The sequence below is a fragment of the Ranitomeya imitator genome, chromosome 1 (genome assembly GCF_032444005.1).
Source record: "Ranitomeya imitator isolate aRanImi1 chromosome 1, aRanImi1.pri, whole genome shotgun sequence".
NCBI lineage: Eukaryota > Metazoa > Chordata > Amphibia > Anura > Dendrobatidae > Ranitomeya > Ranitomeya imitator.
In genome coordinates, this window is record NC_091282.1 from 144,886,411 (window position 1) to 144,899,127 (window position 12,717).

Below are 12,717 nucleotides of genomic sequence, written 5' to 3' on the forward strand. Positions count from 1 at the left end.
ACTTTAGACATAAAAGGGGTACCCTGATCTGTAAGGATCTCCTTGGGAAGCCCAAGGCGACAAAACATGGCAAACAGTTCACAGGCTATTAGTTTAGCCGAAGTGTGCCGGAGCGGTATCGCCTCTGGATACCGGGTAGCGTAGTCTACGACTACTAATATGTGCTGGTGGCCCCGGGCGGATTTTATTATCGGTCCCACCAGATCCATCGCTATCCGCTCAAACGGTACTTCTATGATGGGCAGAGGCACTAACGGACTCCGGTAGTTCGTGGTGGGTGAGGTTAGTTGACACTCAGGACATGTGTCACAGTACTTTGTAACCTCAGCGTAGACACCAGGCCAAAAAAACTCTGTAATATACGCTCTAACGTCTTTTTGGCCCCCAAGTGCCCCCCCAACATGTGAGTGTGAGCCATGTCAAGCACCACCCGACGATAGGGTTGGGGCACTACCAGTTGTTCCACCACCTCATCCCGGATTTTATCAACCCTGTACAGTAACTCCTGGTTGACCGTCATCCGGGGAAACTCCTTTTCTGCACCAGGTTGTTGTGCCACCCCATTCACCTCGATCACTCTTTCCCTTGCCCGGGTCAGAGTGGGATCCTGGAGCTGGGCAGTCCCAAACTTACCAGGTGACACCTCCAGCTCAGGAATTGGTGGATTCTCTTCCACTTCTCCTGCCAACACCTCTAGGGGAAACCTATCGGGATTACACACTGTCCCTATCGTGGCGACCCCTACGGCAGGTGTCCCTGACTCGGGCTCTTCGGGTTCTGCACCCGGAATGCTTTTTACCCAGAGAGGGTTAACTCTGGTCTCCCAGAGGGACCAGAACAACGGCAAGTCTCTACCTATCACAGTCCCATATGGAAGAGTCTTTACCACTCCCACCACATGTTTTTTATCTCCATATGGGGTGGAGAATGTGACCTCCGCAGTCGGGTACTCTCGGAGGTCCCCATGTATGCACACTACCCCCACCTTTCGTCCATTAGGACTGTCCCCAGCAACCAGGGACCCGTGTACCAGGGTATCCAAGCTCCCCGAGTCCAAGAGAGCATTTGTCTGGTACCCGTTAACGAGCACTCTGCACAGCTGAGGTTCGGTACCGGCAGGGTCTGTAGTGGCAATGCAGACTGGCTGGGCATACATAGACACACGGCGGGTATACCCGCAGTCCATGGGTTCCGTTGTTAGGGGGCAATTAGCAACCACATGTCCAGGTTCTTGGCACCGCCAACACGTAATGACTGTGGCACGAGGTAACCTTGGAGCCAGTTTAGGGGACACAGGTCTGTGGTCACTCTCTTTCTGAGACAACCCCTCAGCACGGACTCGGTCTGGTTTTGTCCCAGTGGAGGGTCGTGGACTTTTCTCAGACTCCTGAGCTGGCGGAGCCTTACGTGACAGCCGAAGTGGAGCAGTGTCCCGTATAAAGTCCTGGGTGGCCTTATATCACTCTATCAGACCTACAACCTGGTCTAGGGTACCCAGGTCCCCTTGACCCACCCAACGCTGTATGGCTGCTGGCAGAGCCCTCACCAGTCGGTCGACCACCACCCTCTCCACTATCTGACTTGTGGTTAAAGTCTCAGGTTGGAGCCACCGTTTCACAAGCTGCAATAAGTCAAAAATCTGAGACCGGGCAGGCTGGGCTTCCACAAAAGTCCAAGAAAACACCCGTTGAGCTCTCACATAAGTATTAACCCCCAGTCGGGCAAGGATCTCACATTTTAGCTTGGAATAGTCCTGGGCATCCTCCCGACTGAGGTCAAAGTAGGCCTTTAGCGCATTACCCCTCAAGAACGGAGCCACAACTTCAGCCCACTGTGCTGCTGGCAGATTCTCCCGTTCTGCCGTGCGCTCATGGACGGTGAGGAAAGCTTCCACGTCATCTTCCGGACTCAATTTCCTCAAAGCGGAGCGGACCTTGTCTCGGGCATCGTGATGTTCCAGGGTCGGTGCTGGAGGTGCCTCACGCAGGGCTGTAATTTGCTGCAGCAACAGGTTATTAGTTTGTTGCTGTGTGAGGACCAGCTGCCTCAGGATCTCTTCCATTTTGTCTGTAGGCCTGAGTTGCAATGTAGCAGGCTTAATAACAGACATGCAAATGGCGTTGGGGGATGCCTTAATTCACACTGCTCCGCATTCTCCAACCATATGTGATGTAGCGATGTCCTTGCTGTGCAGTGAATAGGCAGTGACCCATATAAAGTTCAAATAAAGTATTGTTTATTTCACAGCATACTCACAAACCGGGAAAGAAAGCAAACAAGTCCTTCGGTATGCAGCCGGGAAGAAAACAGTCCACAATCGTTGCCGTGAACGTACTACACCACTGAGTACACTGGGGTGTCAGGCTTTTCAGGCTCTGCCTGGCCCGTGTTGCTCCACACGGAAGGAGCTCCTCATAAGCCTTCTGCTAGGTCTGACTCCCAGACCAGACTGACACACCCAAACTCTCTTGCAGGGTTTTTTTTTTCTTGCCTCCAGATTCTATGGCCATGGGCCACTATAAGATCTGGGCTGGAGGAAACAGACCGGCCCCACTACCTTCCTGCAGTCCGTTTCAAAATAAAAGCCCATACCGGGTTTTCCTGAATAATTTCTGGGACAAATAACTTGACCCAGTTCACACTCACTTTTATTCTTCCCTGTGTCTCACAGGCAACCTGCTGTGAGCACAGGGCACTCCAGCGGATCTAATATGCTTCTAAGCACATCCTGGGGGATACATAGCGACCCTCGCATATGACACCGGTCACTGCCTCACATGGGCCACTGCTGCCGTATATGTCCCTATTACTGCACCTGCTGTGTGGTACAATAATGGTGCCGCCCCACATAGTAATGCCACCACTGAGCCCCTTACATAGTAATAATGACTCCTTTGTGCTCTCTAGATAATATTCACCCCTAGAAAACATTAATGCCCTGTGCTAGTGCCCTCCATATTTTGTCCCTAAAAAGTAATACCACATATGAAATTTTGATGGTCTCAATACTCTGAGTGCCCCTATAACAATGTTTAAGTGCCCACTTAACATTTAATAATGTCCCCTAAGTAGCCTCCATGTACAGCTTGACTATACACAGTATGGTGGGCCCACAGCTTTCCTATACGCAGTATAATGACCCCACAGCTCCCCTATACACAATATGATACTACAGCTCCCCTATACACAGCATGATGTCCCCACTGCTCCCCTCTACATAGTATGTCACCACTGCCCCCTATAAACAGCATGATGAGCCCACAGCTCCCCTCTACACAGTAGGATGAGCACACAGCCCCCTATACACAGTATGAGCCCACAGCTCCACTATACAATTTTATGCCAACAGAGCTCCACTATAGAAAGTATAATGCCCCCCCAGAGCTCCCCTATATACAGTATAATGGGCCAACAGCTCACCTATGCACGGTATAATGCCTTCATAGTTCCCCTATACATAGTATGATGGGCCCACAGCTCCCGTTTATGCAGTATGATGTTCCCACAATTCCCCTGTACACAGTATAATAAGCTAACTGCTCCCTTATACACAGTATAATGCCCCCACGGCTCCCCTATACACAGTATGGTGTGCTCACAGCACTCTTATACACAGTATGATGGGCGCACAGCTCCCGCATATGCAGTATGATGTTCCCACAATTCCCCTGTACACAGTATAATGGGCTAACCACTCCCTTATACGCAGTATAATGCCCCCACAGCTCCTATACACAGTATGGTATGCTCACAGCTGACTTATACACAGTATGATGGGCCCAAAGATCCCGTACATACAGTATGATGTCCATTAGAGTTCCCCTATACATGGAATAATGATGTCCCCATTGGTCCCCCAAAACACAGTATAATATTTAATAGTGTTCTGACACCATGCGTCGCCTGCACTGAGAGTCATGCTGCCACGAGGAAATTAACTTTATTCCTCACTGCAGCCTCGGAGGCGGTGCCGGTACGGTTTCAGTCACAGCAGCTGTAACTGCGCCTCTTAGGGTACGTGCACACGTTGCGGATTCCATTGCAGACTTTTCCGAGGCCTGCGTTTTACCTGCGGATTTCGCCTGCATCTCTACACCTGTGGATTTCTATTAAGGAACAGGTGTAAAACTGTGGAATCCGCACAAAGAATTGACATGCAGCAGAAAAAACAACGCAGTGTTTCCGCGCAGTATCTTCCGCACCATGTGCACAGCGCATGTGGTTTTCCAAAGGTTAACATGCTGCTGTATAAACTGCTGCAGATCTGCAGCCAAATCCACGGCTGCACATAACCTTACTGCGACTGACAGCCGACTCGGCAGCCTCTACCACCCAGTAGATGCGCACTGATGCCCCTATAACAATAATGCTTCTTAAGTGCCCATTTGACATTTAATAATGTCTCCCCTCCCCACCCCCCCTATGTACAGTAACAATGGCCCCAGCATCGCTGATGTCAGCAGGCGGTTAAGTGACAACTCTTTTGGCTTCTCTCATGTCTCTCCTTTTGAAAGAAACCAAACCTTTCTAGTTGACACATGCACATAGTAAACATGGGGTCATATGACAGCCTGATGACGCTAGTGATATTGGGGGCTCATGACAGCAGGCGCTCCCTGTCATGATTTGGCATTCTGCTTATTATTAAAACACCACTCTAGGGCTTTTTTTCCACTGCTTTAAGCACAAGTGGCCTGCCCCGGTCATATACTCATCCTGCGCCGAATTCACCGCTTTTGGCACCGCTCCATCTTGTAAGCACAGCTTCTGATTGGCCAGAAGTTAGAAGCTGCATCACAAGCGCTCAATGTAAGTGTATGAGGGTCAGGAAGAGGTGAGAAAGAGGTCAGAATGAGGCTCTTATAGACTCACATTGATTAGTGACCACCGTACCACTCCATGAAACACTGGAGCAGCGGACAGGTCACAAACTGCACGAGATGGACCTAAGCGATGCGGTGGTGAAAACAGATGGAAACGCCGGAAGGTGAGTATCAGATAGTTGGCCTTGGATTGAGGCTATATGCACACGTGGCGGACTCGTGTGCTAATTTTTCCATGCAGATTTTGAAAAATTTGCAGGTAAAATGCACTGTTTTATCTGCGGATTACCAGCAGATTTCCAGAGTTTTTTGTGCAGATTTCACCTGCGTTTTTATACCTGCGGATTCCTATTAAAGGGACTCTCACCTGAATTTGGAGGGAACAATTTTCAGCCATAGAGGCGGAGTTTTCGGGTGTTTGATTCACCCTTTCCTTACCCGCTTGCTGCATGCTGGCTGCAATATTGGATTGAAGTTCATTCTCTGTCCTCCATAGTACACGCCTGTGCAAGGCAAGATTACCTTGTGCAGGCATATACTACGGAGGACAGAGAATGAACTTCAATCCAATATTGCAGCCAGCGGGTAAGGAAAGGGTGAATCAAACACCCGAAAACTCCGCCTCTATGGCTGAAGATTGTTCCCTCCAAATTCAGGTGACAGAGTCCCTTTAAGGAACAGGTGTAAAACGCTGCGGAATCTGCACAAAGAATTGACATGCTGTGGAAAATACAAAGCAGCACTTCTGAACTGTATTTTCCGCATAGGTTTTCCATAGGTTTACATGGTACTGTAAACCGGATGGAAAACTGCTGCGAATCCGCAGCGTCAAATCCACTGCGGATCCACAACATGTGCACATAGCCTTAAAGCGCCACTCCAGCGGTGAAATAACAAAAAATGCTGGAGTGATGCTTTAAATGTGATGCAGCTCATGGCTTACCCAGCTGGTAAGTATAATAAGCCCCCTACCTCCCCATCCCAGAAAACAACTATTGCATGTGATGGAGGGCATATAATCTCATAACAAAACCGTATAATAATCAGCCCCCCAGTGCCGTCGCCCCTCACCCACCTCAGCCCTCACAATACCCTTATCTTCAGATTCACCCTCAGTGCCCTGTCCCCCTCCCCCACCTAAGCCCCCACAACACCCCAATCCTCTCACATTTACCCCCCAGGGACTATGACATGCCTATCAATCAAATGCATTTTATCCCTACTTACCAATGAAGTTTGCAGCAGGACCAGGATGTATCTGAAATGCAGGTGGGCACTAGGACCCAGGGTGCCTGCCCTGAGCCAGTCCCAGCCTGCACATGGAGGGAAGAAACCTGCAGCCTGGGAGAAGCTCCTGAGGTGGTCAGCACAATACAGTGCAGGAGGGAAATTTGCCACTGCCCAGCCAGCGTGCAGAATCACCTTCAGGCAGGAGAGCAGGCATTTCGCTGCTCTCCTCCTGTGCTGTATTGTGCCTCATCATGGAAGTGGCAGTGACGGCTCCCAGAGGGCCCCTTCATGTGACAGGGCCCGAGGCGAAGGCCCCCTCTGCCCCCCAGTAGTTACGCTACTAAGTCTACACAAAGGACTACACATGATCTAGTCTACACAAAGGACTAAAATCACCAAAAGGTCAATAACATTTTTGAAATGCAACATAACTTTTAATCCAAACTAAAGGTACCGTACCTTCACACTGAGCAACTTTACAACGAGAACGACAACGATCCGTGAATGACAACGATCCGTGAACGACAACGATCCGTGATGTTGCAGCGTCCTGGATAGCGATCTCGTTGTGTTTGAGGGTACCGTCACACAGTGCAATTTTGATCGCTACGACGGCACGATTTGTGACGTTCGAGCGATATAGGTACGATATCGCAGTGTGTGACACGCTCCTGCGATCAGGGACCCCGCTGTGAATCGTACGTCGTAGCACATCGTTTGAAACTTTCTTTCGTCGTCTAGTGTCCCGCTGTGGCGGCATGATCGCATGGTGTAACAAAGGTGTGCACGATATTGTATACGATGTAAAGGGCGGAGGAGCTGGCTACGTAGGAGCGCTAAATTCTCCACCTCCCGTGTGCTGATTGGGCGGTACAATACTGTGCGCTCATTCGACAAACAAAGGACTATTGTTCCCAGCGGATAAAACCGGAGCTGTCCAGCGCTCTATTCATTTCTCTCTGTAGCACGTGCTGGAAACAGAACTCCTAAATTCGCTGGATTCCCTGGACTTTTATAACTACTATAACTACAGACTTTTACCGCAAAAGGTATGTATAACGCTACAGCGTAGCAGATGTTGCGCTTCAACGGGGATAAACGCTGGAGCGTGGTCGATTGTTCCTTTATGGAGAGTAGGGTAGGCCAGAGAACCTCAGGTACACAGCTGTAGCGTGGCCCAATTATTTAATCCTTTTACAGATCGAGATGGTTGACTGCCCCATTTAATGCCAGTAGTAACATATATAGTTATTAGATCAATGGTCAGAACATTGTTTTGTAAGCACGTGTATTTATTGTACGTTTGTTTTCTTTTTAGGAACTATGCTCACTTCCGATGAGAGTTCTGTTGTTGCTGCTGCCCTGGTGTTTGAGGCAGCACGTCTCCAAGAGGAGAGACGTCCTAAACGAAAACGTCGCATGTGGACCCGGAGCTGGCTGCAGAAAAGATCCACATTGTCACACATGGGTCTCATAAGAGAGTTACGTGACAATAACCCTCATGATTTCCGAAACTACCTTCGGATGTCAGAGGAATCCTTCAACATAATAATGTCTGCTGTTACGCCACTCATACAAAGGCGTGATACGCCGAAGCGTGCAGCCGTGCCCGTGGATGAAAGGTTGGCGGTGACACTGCGGTTCCTGGCAACAGGAAGGTCTCTTCAGGATTTGCAGTTTTCCGCAGCTGTTTCCAGACCTTTCCTGAGCGTTGTGATTCCGGAGACATGCGAGGCCATTGTGCAGAGCTTAAGGCATTATATGGAGGTACTACTATATTTTTATGGCTGCTGTGTTATGTCAATATATTATACTAGCTATTTAACCCGTTCTACGCCCTGGTTGCGCGCATTTCTATTGGTATATGTTCTACATCCTATCATGTGCTGCTCCCATCCTGCGCCCCCATTCTGACATGTGCTGCTGTGATCCTGCGCCTCCATTCTGACATGTGATGCAACCATTTTGCGGCTCCATTCTGATATGTGCTGCTCCAACCCTGCGCCACCCTTCTTTTATTTGCTGCTCCCAACGTTATTTTATTGATTATATAATTTCGATATATTGTTTAGCACCCCCTCTCAGTCACCGAAGCCATCTGATAAAATGGCTGCCTGCATACTCAGGGTTGTTGACTTTGTTATACTAATCCATACTCCGCCTCAATCACTGTAGGATGTCCACATGATAGTGTATGTGCACAACAATATATTTGACCTAATTTGTACATGTTTCCTTCTCATCTTGCAGTTTCCCAAGACGGCGGATGACTGGAAGAGGATTGCTTCCGATTTTGATGAGCTGTGGCAGTTTCCAAACTGCGGTGGTGCATTAGATGGAAAGCATGTGCGCATCACGCAACCAGCCAACTCTGGATCCTTTTTTTTCAACTACAAAGGATATTTCAGTGTGATCCTCATGGCCCTTGTCAATGCGAACTATGAGTTCGTCGATGTGGATGTTGGCATGAATGGTCGAGTCTCCGACGGTGGAGTTTTTGAACACACTTCATTTGGGGAAAGCTTGAGGAACAATCAACTGCAGTTGCCACTAAATGAAGACACAAAAGCAAACCTCAATTTTGTTTTCATCGCAAAGCTTTCCCTCTTCATCCACATTTGATAAAGCCATTTGCACAGAGAACACTCACACCGGAGCGCAGAATCTTTAATTACCGGTTGTCGAGGGCCCGTCGTGTGGTTGAAAATGCCATTGGGATTATGGCAAATCGGTTTAGAGTGTTCCACACAGCTATCAACTTGAAGCTGCCGTCTATAGACTTTGTGGTTTTGGCATGCTGTGTGCTCCATAATTTCCTGAGACGTCATGATACGAGCTCCTATTCTCCTCCTTCGTTTATTGATGCAGTGGACGCAAGAACCGGAGATATTGTGCCCGGGGAATGGCGTACACAACCTGATAATTTAACAGCTCTTCAAGCACTTGGATCTGGCAGACAGGCAGACAATGCAAGGGACTGTCGCGAAAAATACTGTCAGTACTTTAATGGTTCTGGAGCTGTACCCTGGCAGGATCGCGCCGTATAAAAAAATATGTCTTTTTGCTTTGCTGTTTACTCAACAATATGTAGGTTATGCTTTCGTGTCCACAATTTAATATGGCGAGTAGGTCACTGTCTTTTGTGTAATAAAATTAAATTGTATTTATTACTCCCGTAATTCTTGGTTGTTCAGTTTAGATAAAGTGGGCAACTCATATGACGTCCTATGCCGTCAAGGTGTCCTGTGACTCGATAATCCCCATTGACGGGATAGTACGTTACAGCGATCGGTCTAGATTGCATTCCAAAGTCAAATAGCGACTTCCTTCCATTTCAAGCTCTGCCATGCATGCACCCAATCAATGGTTTACCCACACATAATCGTATTTTAAATCATATAAACCTCTCTAAATTACTTTAAATGAGATGCCTATAAAATGGTGCTGTTAACCCTTATAGCTCGGTAAACATTAAAGAAAGAATGCGAAGATTTTTTGTTTTTTTGTAACAATTTCTTGGTATTTAACTATTTAACAACAAAATATTACATAACCAAAAAAAACAAAAAAAAATTATCTCCTTCCACGGCCCAACAGGTGTCGCAGCGTCACGCCCTGCTGTTCTACTTGAGCCTGGAGGAGCGCTGCTGTCTGCTGCAGGAGCGCTGCTGTCCGCTCCAGGCGCAATTGTCTCGCCATGAGCTCTCTCACGGTGGGCGGTTCTGTGGATAGAAGAGGTTGGAGAACTAACGTTGATTCCGCTGAAAATACATCTCGACCTCTGGGGCAGGACCAAATTTAGGGTGTTGTAAATTTCAATTTGGTCTGGCACCACAGGGCGATGTTTATTTTATTAAATTTTACAGTTTTAGTTGTCTTTTGTGACATCCCGCAGATAACCACTCGTATTATCTTGATACTTACGGAGAAGGGACGCCGGTTCCTCATTGCCAGAACCAGAGCTGCTAATTTCCCATCCCAGAGATCTGGCCACTGCTGCAGCACCGAAAAGGAAATAATAACAGATCTGGTTAACTATGGAACACGCCGTTGGGAAGCGCTCGCTGTTTTGGTCACTTACGTATGTTAGCTTCTGGGGAGAATGCCAACGACCCGGGGGAGGAAGAGGAGTGGCGAAAGGGAGGTGTTGAGGGTGGTGTAGGGGTGCGAGGCCGTCTGCTCTCTAATGATGGTGGAGGCGTGGTAGGCCGCTGGGTCATTACTGCGTCTGTAATGTATTCAAATATTTCCGCAACCCTCTTATGACACGTATGCAGGTACAAAAAAATTGCAATCAATGATTGTTAACTTACGTGACGTCCCGGGCTCTGGGCTCCCACTGGTGGCGGAAGGTGTTGGACTGCTGGCTATGGCTGCTATACGTTGCCGCCGCTGTCTCTCTACACATAAAGTAAACAAACGCAATCTTTAAAAACACATGTAGAGTGCTGCAGATCAAAGCTAACAATATACTGAAACTGAAAATTTATATCACACTTCACAGGGGTGCGAGGGTGCATGGTCGCAACAGATGGTGGAGGTGTGGTAGGCCGCCTGGTCATTACTGCGCCGGTAATGTCTTCAAATATTTCAGCTACCCTGTTATGTCCTGTGTGATGTAAAAAAAAATGCAATCAATGATTGTGAACTTACGTGATGTCCCGGACTGTGGGCTCCCACTGGTGTCTGAAGATGGGGTACTGGTGGCAATGGATGGTATAACTTGCCGCCGCTGTCTCTCTACACCTAAAGTAAAGAATCACAATGTTTACACAAAAATGTTGAGTGCTGCAGATCAAAGCTTACAATATACTGAAACATAAAATAGAGATCACACTTTACAGGGGTGCGATACTCTGACATGTCTGTGGGCTCTGGTGTTCAATGGTCTGCCTGTCTTTGGAAAACGTATTATTTCATCAGTAGGCCAACCTCCTCCGATAATCTTTTTGGTAAATTGAGAAACTAAAAATTACGGACATCTTAATAATTGCAAGATGGTGGTTGAGATTAGGGAACCCGACAAGGTTTCTCACGGACAACGCATATTCTGCTTGGAAAATAACTAAATTTTACAAAAACGGGGCATGTTTTTAAATTCAATTGAGGTCACGTTGGCAACCATGAGCGCTAGACTCCCTCCCAATCCCCCCCCTCCTGACAGCGTGCATCTCCCAATCCCCCCATACTAGTACTTGCCTCGCCTGGCCTCCGCACGCAACTCCTCAAAAATTAGTGGCGTTTTGTAGCGGAGGTCAGCCTACTTTTTCCGCAGTTGAAGCTGACTGCGGCGGACGCCAAACCTCCTCTTCATCATTCTGCTAATGCGGCCAAGCACTTCCCGCTTGTGGATGTTTGGGTGGGTAGGGCGACTCTCCAGACCCTCATAATCCAGGGCATCCATCTTGGTAACAAAAAAAAGGAGCTCTGGCTGCCCCAGAGGAGCAGAACGCAATCTCGCCGCCATTTTAGATTGAATGACCCTGAACGGCAACGCCCAGAGGAGGAGCTTGACTCCGCCGTCGTGCCGCGCGATCGGCATCGCAATAGCGTTGCCGTTTATGGACAGCGTCACATTTGTGACGGCTGAGCGTTACGAAAGGAACGCACATAGTAAATGCCGTTCGAAGGATCGTTATATAACGCCGGAGCGGCACGTAATGTACGCTCGTGGTCTATGACGGCGTGATGACGTTACAGCGTTCCGGCGTGCCTGCGCTAGCTTGTTTTGGTTCCCTGACATCCTGATAATGGCTGCCAGTCGCCGTGATCCTCCTATGGGCATCCCAGAGCTCAAGTTCCTTATTGGAACAATGGATCGGATGCAGTACGAAACAACAGGGCTGGTGCTGCACCGCAACCAGCACAAGGAGGAAGTTGTCCGTGTGGTGTCTGAGGGCCTCAGGAAGCGGTTTGGGATAACTCGCAGCAAGGCCCAGATTGTTAAAAAATGGGGCGATCTCAAGTCCAAAAGCCCCGAGCGCCTGCAGGAGCTTCGCCAGGAGATTCGCAGAGGTCAGTACGCAGGTACCCAAAAGTATGTGGCACAGCTATGGGGCAGTTTAAACGTTGCAGAGCCACTATGTGGCACAGCTATGGGGCAGTTTGAAAGTTGCAGAGCCACTATGTGGCACAGCTATGGGGCAGTTTGAACGTTGCAGAGCCACTATGTGCCACAGCTATGGGACAGTTTGAACGTTGCAGAGCCACTATGTGCCACAGCTTTGGGGAAGTTTAAACGTTGCAGAGCCACTATGTGCCACAGCTTTGGGGAAGTTTAAACGTTGCAGAGCCACTATGTGCCACAGCTATGGGGCAGTATGAACGGCGAAAAGTACTATGTGGCACAGCTAACTGCTGACCGAACTTTTTTTTTTCCTTCACAGAGGCAAAGAGACAGCGCCGCCGCCACGAGGCATCCCGCACAGCCTCTTCTCGATCTGTGCCCTCCGGGTCAACTGTCCCAGTGCCCTCAGGGTCAACGACAACTGATCCTAGTAGGTTCCCACAATAATGTGATTTGGATTTGGTTGCAGGTCCCCCCTCCCCCGGCAGCCAGTGTTGCCATATATGCTAACAGACCTTTTTTTTTTTTTTTCCCTCACAGAGGCAAAGACACAGCGCCGCCGCCACGAGGCATCACACACCGCCTCTGATGTCCCAG